This window comes from Pituophis catenifer, unplaced genomic scaffold, assembly GCF_029215685.1.
Source record: "Pituophis catenifer annectens isolate HBS135680 unplaced genomic scaffold, rPitCat1.0.hap2 SCAF_3, whole genome shotgun sequence".
NCBI classification, from domain to species: domain Eukaryota; kingdom Metazoa; phylum Chordata; class Lepidosauria; order Squamata; family Colubridae; genus Pituophis; species Pituophis catenifer.
The window spans coordinates 203,937,542-203,953,118 of record NW_027256883.1 but is presented as its reverse complement, the minus strand read 5'-3'; positions in this window follow the sequence as shown (position 1 = coordinate 203,953,118).

Here is a 15,577-nt window from a genome sequence, read left to right as displayed (position 1 = left end):
TTGGGGTTGGCTTTCTTCCCTTTCATCTTTTTTATTGTACAGCAATCTTTCTCCTCAAACCTACCACCTCTCTCTTTTCTTTCCTTCTTACTTTCTCTTCCCCCCACCCTCTTTTTCTCCTCCCTACTTCCTCTTTCTTTCTCCTTCTCCTCCTCTCTTCCTCCCTCTCTTACCCTCACTCCTACTCTAATTTCCATTCCTTCATCCCTCTCTATTGCTGTAATCCTTTAATGCATATGGACTACTCAGAGGGCTGAAAAAGTTATTTTTGACTGGTCCTCACACTTTTGACCAGTCCTCAAACTTATGACTGTCCTCACATTTTACATTTTTGCCCTATCTTGTCACCATGTTGAAGAGAAGCAGTTGTGAAATGAGTGACATGGTTGTTAAGAATGCTGCACGGGCATAAATGTGAGGATGGTCATAAGTGTGAGGACCAGTCAAAAGTGCGAGGACCTGTCAGAAATGACTTTTTTCAGCTCTCTGGTTAGTCCTTTTGTGCATATGGACTACTCAGAGGGCTGAAAAAGTTATTTTTGACTGGTCCTCACACTTTTGACCAGTCCTCGAACTTACGACTGTCCTCACATTTTACATTTTTGCCCTATCTTGTCACCTTGTTGAAGAGAAGCAGTTGTGAAATGAGTGACATGGTTGTTAAGAATGCTGCACGGGCATAAATGTGAGGATGGTCATAAGTGTGAGGACCAGTCAAAAGTTCGAGGACCTGTCAGAAATGACTTTTTTCAGCCCTCTGGTTAGTCCTTTTGTGCATATGGACTACTCAGAGGGCTGAAAAAGTTATTTTTGACTGGTCCTCACACTTTTGACCAGTCCTCGAACTTACGACTGTCCTCACATTTTACATTTTTGCCCTATCTTGTCACCTTGTTGAAGAGAAGCAGTTGTGAAATGAGTGACATGGTTGTTAAGAATGCTGCACGGGCATAAATGTGAGGATGGTCATAAGTGTGAGGACCAGTCAAAAGTGTGAGGACCTGTCAGAAATGACTTTTCAGCCCTCTGAGTAGTCCCTATACACATAGCCATGGCCACCCGGTCACATGACCAGGTAGCCACGCCCACCCAGTCACATGGCCTCCAAGCCACGCCCACACAATAAGCCACGCCCACAATGGTGTCCTTCTTACCAATGTTAAAATCTGTTCACCTTACCCTATAGACATAGCCATGGCCACCCGGTCACATGACCAGCTAGCCACGCCCACTCAGTCACATGACCAGCTAGCCACGCCCACAAAATAAGCCACGCCCACAATGTCCCTCTTTACCAATGTTAAAATCTGGTCACCTTAATCTATCATCTAAACACAGTGGTGGGATTCAGCCGGTTCAGGCAAACTAGCTGTTAAATTGGTAGCTGGCCCTTCCCCTCCCCACCCTTTCCAGGAGTCCCCACGTGCCCCATTTTTGCTCTCAGGAGGCTGCAGAAAGGCCTACTAGGCCCAAAACAGGGCGTGGGACGGGGTGTGGCACGGCCCCCTTGTGCCCCATTTTTGCTCCCAGGAGGCTGCAGGGAGGCTTACTAGGCCCAAAACAGAGCATGGGGGGGATGTAGTGCACCCCCCCCTGCGGCCCAGTTTTGCTCCCAGGGGGGTGCAGGAGGCCAAGTGCTGCCTGTCACACCCTCATGCCCCGTTTATGCTCCCAGGAGGCTGCAGGGAGGCCTACTAGGCCCAAAACGGAGAATGGAGGGATGTAGTGCACCCCCCGCCCCCCGTGGCCCATTTTTGCTCCCAGGGGGGTGCAGGAGGCCAAGTGCTGCCTGTCAACCCTCATGCCCCGTTTATGCTCCCAGGAGGCTGCAGGGAGATCTACTAGGCCCTAAACGGGGCATGGGGGGATGTAGTGCAACCTCCCTGCAGCCCATTTTTGCTCCCAGGGGGTGCAGGAGGCTGAGTGCTGCCTGTCACATTCTCTGGTCATGCTCACCATGGCCACGCCCACCCAGCTGGTCATTAGGGGAGAGAACTGGTTGTTAAATTATTTGAATCCCACCACTGTCTACACACAGATACTACTGCAACCATTTCCCCAATATATATATATATATATATTATTTTATACTTTGTGCACTTTTAAAAAGTTGAGAAAAGTAGCCCAAACATTTACAAAGTATAAATATCCCCATAAAAGACATTCTGATCTACCTGTGGTTTGGCAATGCAAAAACGATACAAATTTACTTTCAAATCTGAACCTACTTCCATGTTCCTAGATTGCCAGGGGTATGAGTGAATGGGTATTTCGTTTAGTTGTGCCCCGAACTGTCCCCTATACAACGGTTCCACATTCACATTTTGAAGCCCGTTGACCTTTCTTTAAAATGAGGAGTTGACCACTGAATTCTGCCCATTCCAAATCATTACAAAAACAACTATCTACACAAATCTGTTGGCCGAATTTCTATTCTGCTAGGGCAGGGGTGTCAAACTCGATTTCATTGAGGGCCACATCAGGGTTCAGTTTGACCTCAGGGGAGCATGGCCAGGAGGGGCGTGGCCAGCTCAACATCACTTGTGTCGGGGCGCCTGTGGTGGCCTGAGCGATCTGCCAGCGAAAAGGGGTTCCCGAGCTCTGTTTTTGGCTGTCAACCAACCTGCAACCCTCTGCCAATGAAAATGGGCTCCCGAACTCGGTTTTCGGCTTCCTGAAAAACTCCAGATAGCCCTACCAAGCTCCATTTTCGGCTGCGACAGCCTCCTGCAACCCTCTGCCAGTGAAAACGGAGCTCGCGAGGACCGCAGCTACCCCTACCGAGCACCATTTTTGCTGGCAGAAGCACTGTAGGCCAGTTCTAAGCACCCTGCAGGCCAGATCTTTCCCCGGGCCTTGAGTTTGACACTCCTGTGCTAGATGCTTTTTTTTGGGGTATAGGATCTGCTTTGTATAGGATATAGTTGAATTAAAAAAAAATCATTTGACAGCTCAGGTGGACAAAAATAAACCTTTCTGGCAGCATCCTTTTAGATGTCATCTAGAAACTACCATCTATTAATAAGTCATACATTCAGCAAATGGCTGTGCCAACTGACACTTCTTTGAGAACTAGCAAAAAGTTTTTTTTAAAAAAAAAACAACACGAGTCGGTGGAGATGGGTTAACTACATTTATATGTAAGTCCCTAAAGAAGACATCTGTTCAATGAAGAGAAGAAGGAGGGGGAGGGAGGGTGGAAACCTTCTCAAAGTAGTGATTGATTTATGAGCTGTTAAATTGCATCTGTACAATGTGGGGGAAAAAAACTAAACAAAACAACAGAAAAGAAATCGCAGGGGAGATGGTTATGGGAAGAATGCTGTGTTACTGGAGAGCAAGCAGCTGTTGTACAAGCTTTTTGTGACAGTGTCTGCTGGCAGGGAAGATGCAAAATAGGTGGCTTCATATTTTTCTGGTATCAGTGCAAATCAATCCCACAAATGCAGATAAACAGAGTTGGACAGAACCTTGTAGGTCATCTAGTCCAACCCCCCCACCCAACCAGGAGACCCTACACCATTTCTGACAAATGGCATTCTAATCTTTTCTTGAAGGCCTCCAGTGATGGAGCACTTACAACTTCCAAAGACAAGCGGTTCCATTGGTTGATTGTTCTCACTATCAGAAAATTTCTCCTTATTTCTAGGTTGAATCTCTCCTTGATCAGTTTCCATCCATTATTCCTTGTGTGGCCTTCAGGTGCCTTGAGAAATAGCTTGACCCCTTCCTCTCTGCGGCAGCCCCTCAAATATTGGAAAATGGAGAAGACTGAGATGGCATGCAAGTCCTTCAAGCATAGGATTCATTCTATTGGCAGTTATGAATTATATAGACAAGCTTAAAACAAATCCAAAAACTGCCTATGGGTAATAATATTTACTGAAGGGATTAGAAAGCCGTTAGAATCTCAGGGCCTGCTGGGATTCAGGAATGAATCTTATTTTATAGAAACAACATTCAAACTTTGTCATCTGCAAAGGATCAAGACCATACGTTAACTTGCATCACAGATTTATTCAATTCCATACACAAGAATCTAGTCAGCCAAAGTTCAATACTAAATTGGTGCCAGAGAAGGGTAAATGGAATTCAAGGGGAGTTGGACTTGGATTGTTTATGGCAACGTAAGAACTCTGAACTGATGATGCATCTAACTCCACCCCCAACTCAGCTTGCTCTTCTCAAATAAAATCAAGTCAAATCAAATCAAATCAAACCTTTATTGTCAATGCACAACATGTCTACAATGAAATTGCATGAGCCTCCCTTGGTGCACCCCCCCCCCGAAATACAGACTACATCTCAATAATTCAATAAATAAAAGAAAAAGAAATCCCTAAACCCAAATAAGTAATAATTAGCACACATTCCCATATACATATATGTATATAACATTATATTATATTACACTGGTATGAACACGTTGTACATTGCGCTGGCCCTGCAAGTCTATCAAATTAAACCTAATTGTGGTGTTATGTTGCATTCAGAAGTCTGACGGCCCACAGATAAAAGCTATTTTTCAGCCTATTCGTTCAGCTGGCTATGCTTCTATATCACCTGCCCAATGGTAGGAGAGTAAAGAAGTCCTGACCAGGGTGTGAATCAGGGGTGGGTTCCACTTACTTTTACTACCAGTTCACAACGGGAGCATGCGCACATGCGCAGATCACCCATGATCATGTTGTGATGGGTGGGCGGAGCCTCCCACCAGTTTTACTACCGGTTCTATAGAACTGGACCGAAACAGGAGCAACCCACCACTGCTAAGAATCATCTCACTCTGCTAAGGCAGTGGGTCCTGGCGATTTCGTCCAGTGAGGTCAGGGGGCAGCCCATGATTTTTTGTGCTGTGCTCATCACAAACTTCTCCTACAAACTTTTTTTTCTTGTCTCCTCTTTTGAAGAGTGGGATGGCCTTCACAGGGGCAGATGTACAACTGTAGAATTAATCCTTTTATACAACCCATCAATGAAGTTTTTGGAAGTCCCGAAGATCTTTTTCTATGGATTATAAATGACCAATGACAGGTCTTTGAAATGCTGTTTGAAGTGCATTGTGTAGTTTCTTCCAAACAAATATACCTAAGATGCATTTTTTTCCTAGACATCTTCCTGATGACATTATGCCATGCGGTTTTCTCAGAAATAATAAGGAAGAGTTTTGCCCTTGCCTTTATTTCAGGATTCTATTTTTCCCCTACTGCTCAGTTCATTCTGCAAAGATTTCCTGGTGGTTTATCCAGTGTGCTTAGCTTCTGAGCCTTGTGTGCTGCCAGAAACCCATCTACTGTATTCTGGTATGTGTGAGAGATCCTCCTTCTGTATGACTCTCAGACTTTGGACTGGGGTGACATGAGAGTAGTGTTCCAATAGCTAAGGGGCTGCCACAAAGAAGTGGGAGTCAACCTATTCTCCAAAGCATTTGAAGGAAGAAAAAGAATAGAATAGAATAGAATAGAATAGAATAGAATAGAATAGAATAGAATAGAATAGAATAGAATAGAATAGAATAGAATAGAATAGAATAGAATAGAATTCTTTATTGGCCAAGTGTGATTGGACACACAAGGAATTTGTCTTTGGTGCATATGCTCCATAAAAATTGTACATAAAAATACAAGATACATTCGTCAGAAGCAATGGATGGAAACTAATCAAGGAGGGGATCAACCTAGAAATAAGGGGAAATTTCCTGACAGTTGAACCATTAACCAGTGGAATGGCTTGCCTTCAGAAGTTGTAGGTGCTCCAACACTTGAGTTTTTAAAGAAGAGATTGGAAAATCATTTGTCTGAAATGGTAATAGGGTTCCCTACCTAAGCAGAGGGTTGGACTAGAAGGCCTCCAAGGTCCCTTCAAACTCTGTTATTCTGAGATGTTTGTGGCCTCCATTTCCCCCCATATTCAGGATAATGGCAACAAATAAATACCGTATTTTTTGGACTATAAGATGCACCAAGATTTTGAAGAGGTAAACAAGAAAAAAAAGATTTTTGCCCTCCCCAGCCCCCAGGAGCACTCTTCAGGCCTCCCAAACCCTCCACGCATCATGTTTTTGCCCTCCCCAGCCCCCAGGAGCACTCTTCAGGCCTCTCAAACCCTCCACGCATCACGTTTTTGCCCTCCCCAGCCCCCAGGAGCACTCTTCAGGCCTCTCAAACCCTCCACACATCACGTTTTTGCTCTCCCCAGCCCCCAGGAGCACTCTTCAGGCCTCTCAAACCCTCCACACATCACGTTTTTGCCCTCCCCAGCCCCTAGGAGCACTCTTCAGGTCTCCCAAACCCTCTGCAGGCCCCATTTTTGCAAAAAAATGGGCCTGGTTTTGGTGAAAACGGGACACACAGGGCAGAGTTTTGGGAAGCCAAAAATGGCTGTATTCAGTGTATAAGATGCACCAACATCTCCACCCTCTTTTAGGGGGGGAAGGGAGGCAAAGTTACTCACGTCCATGGCAATTCTTAAGCCACACGTGCCTCCTGGGTGGTGCTAAATGAGTAACAGACGGACTGGTAACCAGACATCCGTGAGGATCTCCTGGCTTCACACACAATCCCACGGTCCTTTTAAGGACCTTTTAAGTACCAAAAAAAAAAAAAAAAAAAGGGGGGGGGAGTGCATTTTATACTCTGAAAAGTATGGTGAGTTAAAAATGTTCTACCAACTTTTTTCATAATTAGCCACATTTATTTTATTGATACCAATTTTCATGGCATTCTTTTTAATATGCTCTACAATTTTTTTAAAGTGTAAGGCGCCTTGAGTGCCACTTAGGTAGAAGGCAGGATATACATGTATTTACATTAAATATGATTACATTAAATATAAAGAGGAAAAAAGGTAGAGTCTTACTGAGCTGAGATTTATTCCTCGTGACTGACAGGATTGGAGACAGAGAAGAAAAAAAACCCCACTGATCTGAATTTTCATAGGTTATGCAATTTGTATCTCATGAATATTATTTGGAACCACAGTGCTTTTTCGTGCTAAAGTGTGGAGTTGCTATCTGTTGTAATGTGGTTTCAAATTCAAAAAGTGCATGCTTTATATGTTAAGGGAAAATGAATGAAATGAAAACGTACTTATGAGAGACAAATTCTTTCCCCGAAAACTGTGCCGCTCTGAGGAAAATACATGAACATTTGCATATGATAAGAACATTTTGTGCAGACTTTCCTTTGCTGAAATTTTAAACAGATGGGCAAGCAGGTATGAAAGAGACACTCACTTGGGAAAAAGAAAAAATGGAAACAGAAGTAGATCCAGCCATCTTTGTAAAAGATTCATGATTCTCTTTTCCACAGGGGGTTTCTCCTATCCTTTTGGGATGATTGGTGGCATATTCTTTTCTTTTTAAAAAAAAAACAAAACTCTGATAACTAGGAATACGAACGACTGTCAATATTGATATATATGTTGATGAGAATAAATAAATAGCTATACCTTTACATTCATTTACTCATGTTCTGCAAACATGGTAACAAAACAAGCCAACAAAACTGTGTATAGTCAAGGCTATGGTTTTCCCAGTTGAAATGTATGACTGTGAAAGTTGGACCATAAGGAAGGCTGAGCATCAAAGAATTGAGGCCTTTGAACTATGGTGCTGGAGAAGACTCCTGCGAGTCCCTTGGACTGCAAGGCAATCAAACCGGTCAGTCCTAAAGGAGATCAACCCTGACTGCTCTTTAGAAGGCCAGATTCTGAAGAAACTCAAATACTTTGGCCACCTAGTGAGAACGAAGGACTTACCTCGTCATTATTGGAAAGAGGATTCGGCTTTGTGCTGTTGGGGAAGCCTAGGTCAGAACACTAATTTTTATAAATAACTCAAGGGAGCAAACATACCTCACACTCCTTCCTCTTTCTATTTTCCCTACAACAGGAATCCTATGAGGTAGATTGAGGCAGAGAGACTGCCCCAAAGTTATCTAGCTGTTGCCGTTCATGCTTAAACTGGGTTTAGAACTCGGAGGCTCTGGGTAATTAACCAAAGTCACCCAACTGCCTTTCATTCCTAAGGCAGGAGTAGAACTCATGGTCTTCCAATTTCTAGACTTGATTGGCATATTTATCCACGGTGGTGGGTTTCAAAAATGTTTACTACTGGTTTTGTGGGTGTGGCTTGGTGGGTTTGGCGTGACTTGGTGGGCGTGGCTTGGTGGGCATGGCAGGGGAAGGATACTGTAAAATCTCCATTCCCATCCCATTCTGGGGGAAGAATACTGCAAAATCCCCATTTCCTCCCGATCAGCTGGGACTCGGGAGGCAGAGAATAGATGGGGGTGGGGCCAGTCAGAATTTTTACTACTGGTTCTCTGAACTACTCCAAATTTCTGCTACTGGTTCTCCAGAACTGATGAGAACCTGCTGAAACCCACCTCTGTTTATCCATCTACCGGCATTTGTCCATTATTATTATTATTATTATTTTATTAATAAGGACTAGAGTTAAGATTGCTATTCTATGACTTCACTTTTGGCCAAAGTCCAGCTGCCCAGGCTCCATTTATGGTACCTGCTCTTTCAAATATAATGCCTAACAGCTGTTCAATTCCCACCCCTACCGGTAAAATTGAATTGTTCTTTCTGTTCTTGTTGCAGTGTTAAGCTACATGGTAACTGTAGGGAAATGTTATTCTAAATCAAATGTGGTTTTGGAATAGGGACAAAGGACAAAGATAATGGAGGAAAGGGCAGTTAACTTTAAAAATAAATAAAATTTATTTTATTTAAAACAAAGGTTATTTTAAAAAATGCTTATGGGTAAACAATTGCTCAAGTTATGAATGTATTGTTCGATAGAACATTAGTAAAAGATATCAAGCAGAATGTGTTAGGTGGGATTCATGATTTAAAAAAGAAATATGAACTTTATGAAAAAAATATTGATTATATTATTGATTATTAGTATTTAAAAAGTAGGGGGAAAATGCCACACCTAAATATAATAAAGTCTGGAAAATTCTAGCCGTTGAAGTCCATACATCTGAAAGATGGATATCTAAATGTTGGTATTTATCTTGCTATATAAAATATATATATGTGGAAGCTATCTTAAATAATTTTTATATGTTTTGCAGAACCTCTGAAAGGATTTTATTTCAAGGGTTGTTTATACACAAAACTGCATTCTGTCCACTCAAAAGACCTACATTTTCCCTCATGCCATCACTCTGCTGAACACCTAATTCCCTCAGTACTGTGTTATTTCTACATGTTATTTACCATGTAGTAGAGCTGCATTACTATCGTCCTTCTCATCTTTTCTACTACCTTCTCCTATTGGTATCTTATAATTGTATAATTTTGTGGTTTGTATGTACACTGAGAGCTTATGCACCAGAGACAAATTCCTTATGTGTCCCATCACACTTGGCCAATAAAGAATATTTCTATTCTATTCTATTCTATTCTATTCTATTCTATTCTATTCTATTCTATTCTATTCTATTCTATTCTATTTCTATTTCTATTTCTATTTCTATTGTATTGTATTCTTCTCACTGTCATACCTTGGAATCTTCAAGTGTGACCCAATGAAGATATGTGAAAAGCAGAATTACTTGGAACAAAAACTTTTGTTAAAAATGTGCACTATCATCTAGAGAAATGACTTATTGTCCTTTCTTTTGTAAGTCTTGTACAATATTGAATATATAAGTAGTATACTCATTATCAGAGCCAGTTTGGTGTAGTGGTTAAGGCATCAGGCTAGAAGCTTGGAGACTGTGAGATCTAGTCCTACCTTAAGACACAAAGCCAGCTAAATTACCTTGAGCCAATCATTTTCTCTCAGCCCTGGGAAAGAGGTTAAGGGCAAGCCACTTCTGAAAATCCTTGCTATAAAAATTGCAGGGACTTGTCCAGGCCATCTCTGAGAAACAAACAAAACTGAACAGAATAAAATTTTAAAAATTCATCAGTGCTCACTAAATGTACTTCAAAACATAGACATCCTCTATGTCTATGTCTATGTCTATGTCTATGTCTATGTCTATGTCTATGTCTATGTCTATGTCTATGTCTATGTCTATACCGCTGCAAACTCGATTGCAGAAAACACATCTTCAGCAACAGAGTGGTCAGTGCCTTTAATGCACTACCTGACTCTGTGGTTTCTTCCCCAAACCCCCAAAACTTTAACCTTAGACTGTCTACTGTTGACCTCACCCCCTTCCTAAGAGGTCTGTAAGGGGCGTGCATAAGTGCACCAGCGTGCCTACAGTCCCTGTCCTACTGTCCCCATTTATTTGTCCCCATTTCCTGTGTTCATATCCATGTTTATATTTATACCTGTTATCTTGTACATGTTTGAGAAAATAAATACATACATAAATAACATAAATAAATCCTCCTTACAGAGAATCTTTTTTTTCTTTCATAAACAAATCCTTATTTTTTTTTTAACAATTCTGTCACCAAATACTAAAAAAACAATAATATGATCTTCCAAATGTTGAGAAAGTTGCCTTATGGAATAACAAATGCAGAGTGAAACCAGGTTTCTCACTTTATTTCCCCCTCCCCCCCACACACACCAACATGTCTGGCACCTTTTCTCTCATTTTCTAATTCAGATGAGACTTCCTCCTCAATATTCTGACAAACGTTCTCCTTTTAATAAAATACGGGGTTAACCCACATTCTTTCCACTACCCATTTAAGAACCAACTTTATTGATACTTCTTTTCTGTGTTGGATGACATAAAAAAAATGGAAATTCTTCGTTAAGTCAGTCTCAAAAGCAGGAGTCTGGCACCATCTTTTCTGACTAACACATTTTATTTAAAGACTTGATAAAAGTTGTTAGATTGAAATAGGTGCTACCAAACTCCTCCTGATTCCCCCCCCCATACACTATAGATCAGCATGGCCAGGGGTTCTACTAACCTTTACTACCGGTTCATAGTGGGGCCGCACGCACGCACTTGCTTTGCGTGCGCACACTCTTCTGGGCACACGCAGAAGCACTTTGGTGACCTCGGGGTCAGTGGGCGGAGCCTCCCGCCGGTTTTACTACCGATTCTATAAAACCGGTGTGAACCGGGGACAACCCACCACTGAGCATGGCTCTCCCCTTATTAAGTCAGGTTCAACTCCTGAACACTTTATAGATATTGCATTCTGGGTAATAATATGAAAAGACATAATCCTTCCTTCTCTTGGGATGTTGGTGTCAGCGTTCCAAATTAGGCTCTCTTCCAGCGCTGACATAACAAGATGAACTTTTACCTAGTTTTGTATGTACAGATAGTGTTTCCTGGGAGATAGCACCGAAACCTGACAGTTGGTTTGATTTCCTAGATTAAACTATTGTTTTGGGGTGATCTAGTGGTCCCTCATCTGGGTACTGATCAGAACAGTCCCTGTTTAGCTTTCTTTCTTTCTTTCTTTCTTTCTTTCTTTCTTTCTTTCTTTCTTTCTTTCTTTCTTTCTTTCTTTCTTTCTTTCTTTCTTTCTTTCTTTCTTTCTCCCAATAATCAGTTAAGTACAGCAGTCATAACCCAACAGAAAAACCTACATTTTAAAAATTATATTGGGAAGAATCCTTGTAGAGGAGCAATAGCAATGAAACTAGACCAGTTTCAAAATCCATCCATGGCTTTCAAACATAACACATTCAGGGGTGGGCTGCTGAGGGTTCACAGGGGTTCGGGAGAACCTCTAGCTAAGATTCTGTGCAGTTCGGAGAACCCTCAAATCCCACTCCTGGCTGGCCCTGCCCACCCCATCCCGCCCCTCCCAGGAGTCCCCACGTGGCCCATTTTGGATGCAGGTAAGTACAGGGCACACACAGAGGCTCAGAGAAGGTGAAAAATGGGCCTACCAGAAATTTGGGAAGGCCAGAAACGGGTCTGTTTCCAGCCTCCAGAAGGCCTCCAGAGCCTTGGGAGGCCGTTTTCACCCTCCCGGAGGCTCAAAGAAAGCCCCTGGAGCCTGGGGAGGGCAAAAACATTCCGTCCTCCATGGTGCAGGAGGCCAACTAGGCCACGCCCACCATGGTCATGCCCACCCAGCAACCGGGCAGAGAACCCCTTGCTAAAATTTTTGAAGCCCACCCCTGAACACATTGTCATCTTGCAGGTTTCTAAAATATGATTTTTCCCAAGTTGGAGTGTGGAATTCAGAGTCCGCTCAATGAAGGAGAATATTTGTAGCTCAGGGTTGAAATGTTGGGGTCTTTAGTGCTCTCTGAGCCTGGCTGTTTTGCTGCAGGCGTTTCACCAGCACTAATGATGTTACCTACTTTGGGTAATGAAATGTCTGCAAGAAAGCAACCAAGCTCTGAGAGCACCAAATAATTTGTTCGGCTCAGGAGCCCCTAAAGTGCATTACAGCAGACCAATTAAAAACAAAAGGAAAAAAAAAGGCATCTCGTTGATTTAAGATTTTTATAACGTAACAAATAATGTATCAGGCATTATCTTTTTTTAATATAATAGTTACTGACTATACTTCAGTATTGTATCACAGGAAGAAATATCCAACTGGTTCAGCTCCAAGCTGGGAGAATGAAACTGGAAACATGGAGGCTGATTGGAAAGATGGTTTATTGATGAAGCAGAACTATATGGGTTTGTGGTTCTGGGCAGCTGACAAAACGGAGTTGAGAGTGGGATTTTTAAAATACATTATTTGACTTTGCACTTGAGCTTCCTGTTCCTGTGCAAGTACATGTATTCTATTGGCTGTTGTCAGATTCCTATGCAGTCATGTAGGGGTTATGTAGGGGTCATAGCTGGCTCTATAGGCAAAAGATGAAATGCAAATCTTAGGTGCTTGTCTGAGCTAATTTGGTTGAAGTTTGGACTGCTTTGGGGTGATGTAATGAAGGGGCTTATGTTCTCAAAGGGTGTTGGGCAATTTCTATTGTGGTTTAACAGCTTTCGTCCTGTTTTGGATCTTGAATGAAGGGTCTGCTTCTAATCCTACCATTCTGCCTTTGTTCAGACTTTGCTGCAGGAAGTTTCAAAATATCCTGTCTTGAATGGATCCACCAAATCTGCATTTCTAAAAGGTGCCTCCTCGGTTTCTGCTTAGCGGCAGGGAGACTGTGGCTGCTTCCTGCCTCTAAAAAAACACATTTCTCCATTTCTCATCTAGGGAAATATAATATTCTGACTTTTTTAAATATTCCTAAAAATATTTCATTCTTCTAGGAAGTGGGGGTGCTTCCCACAATACAATGTCTTCACTACCATGGTTTGCTGAATAAACCTCAACGGGTTAGATTCACTGTAAACCTTGTAAATCAGAGGTACATGAAAAGGTTTTTCTTTGCCTCTACCCATCCCAACTGTTCCATCCAATGGCATATCTAGGGGATTGAAATAGTCCAAACAGCAACTGTAATAATGTGATTTCTCTTGCCTGTGTAAGGCACATAAAAATGGCCAAGGTCTCAACTGCACAATTGTGATATCTACTCGTTTTTATACCTCATCTCCATGACCCTGGTTACAAAAACAAGAACAACAACACACACACACATCAGGATAACCTTGATGAAATAGATTAAATTCAAAATTGTAGTCAGGACCAGCGAAAACGACACTCTGCTAATACTCAGAAGCTTCTTTTAGCCTTCTGATCCAGGAAAGCTACTCAGATCCAGCAGTTCAAGAGGAGAATTCTGCACCTATTTTATTATGGGGTCTTATTATGGGGAAAACGATATTAATATAAAATTATATAAAGCTATACCTGAATCAAGACTATGGAATCCTTGATGCTCTCTGAGCTTGGATTTTGCTCAAGAGAAGCCACTTTTACATGCCATTCAAGTGACAGTAATAAAGCTAAGAAGGAGATAAAAAGACCAGAACACATCTCCTTCAGCAAACAACACTCAGATAACCAGGGATTGCACCAGACAAAAAAACAAAACAAAAAAAAAAAACAATACCCAAATTAAAGAAATACCAAGGAGGAAACCACACCTTCAACAATCCTGGTAGGGAAAACTAATGTATACTGCTCAAAAAAATAAAGGGAACACAAGCAGAAGACATCCGAGATCTGAGTAAATGTAATAGCCTTATTAAATACTTTGTTCTTTACATACAGTAGTTTATACACTGCTCAAACAACTAAAGGGAACACAAAACTACTGTATGTAATGAACAAAGTATTTAATAAGGCTATTTCATTCATTCAGATCTCGGATGTCTTCTGCTTGTGTTCCCTTTATTTTTTTGAGCAGTGTATATTGAACAGGTAGCAAACCCACTCTCACTTGCACTGATGATGCTACCTAGTTGGGTAATGAAACATCTGCACTTTTGTTTGGTTTATTTCATGGAGGATGTGTGTGGTGGCGGGGACATCATGTAGCATTCTCTGCAGTGGTGGGATTCAAATAATTTAGCAACCAGTTCTCTGCCCTAATGACCAGCTGGGTAAACATGGCTCGGTGGTCATGTGACCGTGTGGGCGTGGCCAACTCAACGTCACTCACGTCGATGGGCGCTTCACCTTAGCAGTTACAATGTAATAAGGGTTAACCGGAGAGGCATTTTCTGTAAGCAGGGCAATACAGATTAGGCTAGAAACAACACCAGAATGTTTCCTTCCTGCCTTCCTTACAGGATTACCACTGTAAAGTGGAAAAAAACAAAATAAGATCTCTTCTCCAAACTGCTTAGAAAGTTAACAACCGGTTCTCCTGAATAAGTGCGAACTGGCTGAATCCCACCACTGATTCTCTGTCTGTAACACCAAACAAGATAATATTGCTTCCCCCCCCTTAACACAACTGAACTCCTCCCAAAGTCCAGAATGTATTACATCTCAGCATGAAAAACATAGTTGTGATGAGTGCAGACGTTCCTACACAATGCAGCCTTAAACCAAGGCCAAACAACAGAATTAGAAAAGCAAGTATATTAAACCAAGAATATCACCTTGACCATTGTAAAATATGGGTCGCTAGAGAGGGAGAAGGGAGAAACACACAAACTCACACACCTCCACACAATGCCACTTTTCTTTCAAAAGAAAAAAAACCCCACATTTTTACAAATTGCAGGAGCAATAACCCTTATTTCACTTCTTCTTGACCTGGATTTTGATCCTTTAATCGTATGTCAGAACAAAACACTCAATGGTCATCTTTCATCAAACATATGAAGAGTCTAGATATCTTAAGAGCTTTTGTTCTTTGGTAAAAAGGAGTCTAAAGATAATTCTGACATTTTCTTTCTGATGACTTCTCTAATAACATTGGATGATTCACAGAAAGACAAGTAGACTGACCAAAGAGAGGTCCCAATTGGAGTTTCAACTTCATGTTGAAAGGGCACCCGATGCGCGAGAGCAAAATTCATTAACTATCTTCTCTTAATCTTTGTCCAACATTTTCTGTTTATTCCTTTTAAGAGCCAGAATTTTGCACAAAAACAACCCAATAAACCCTGTTATCTCCAAGCCAATCTCACTGAAAATTAATTTGATGAATGAGATTAATTGAATATCATCTGCTTTTCTGAAGACCAAAGCAGATCACAAAAGCTATGAGCCGCTTGATTTATTTTCTAAATGATTCACATGTAAATTTTGGCCAGTAGTG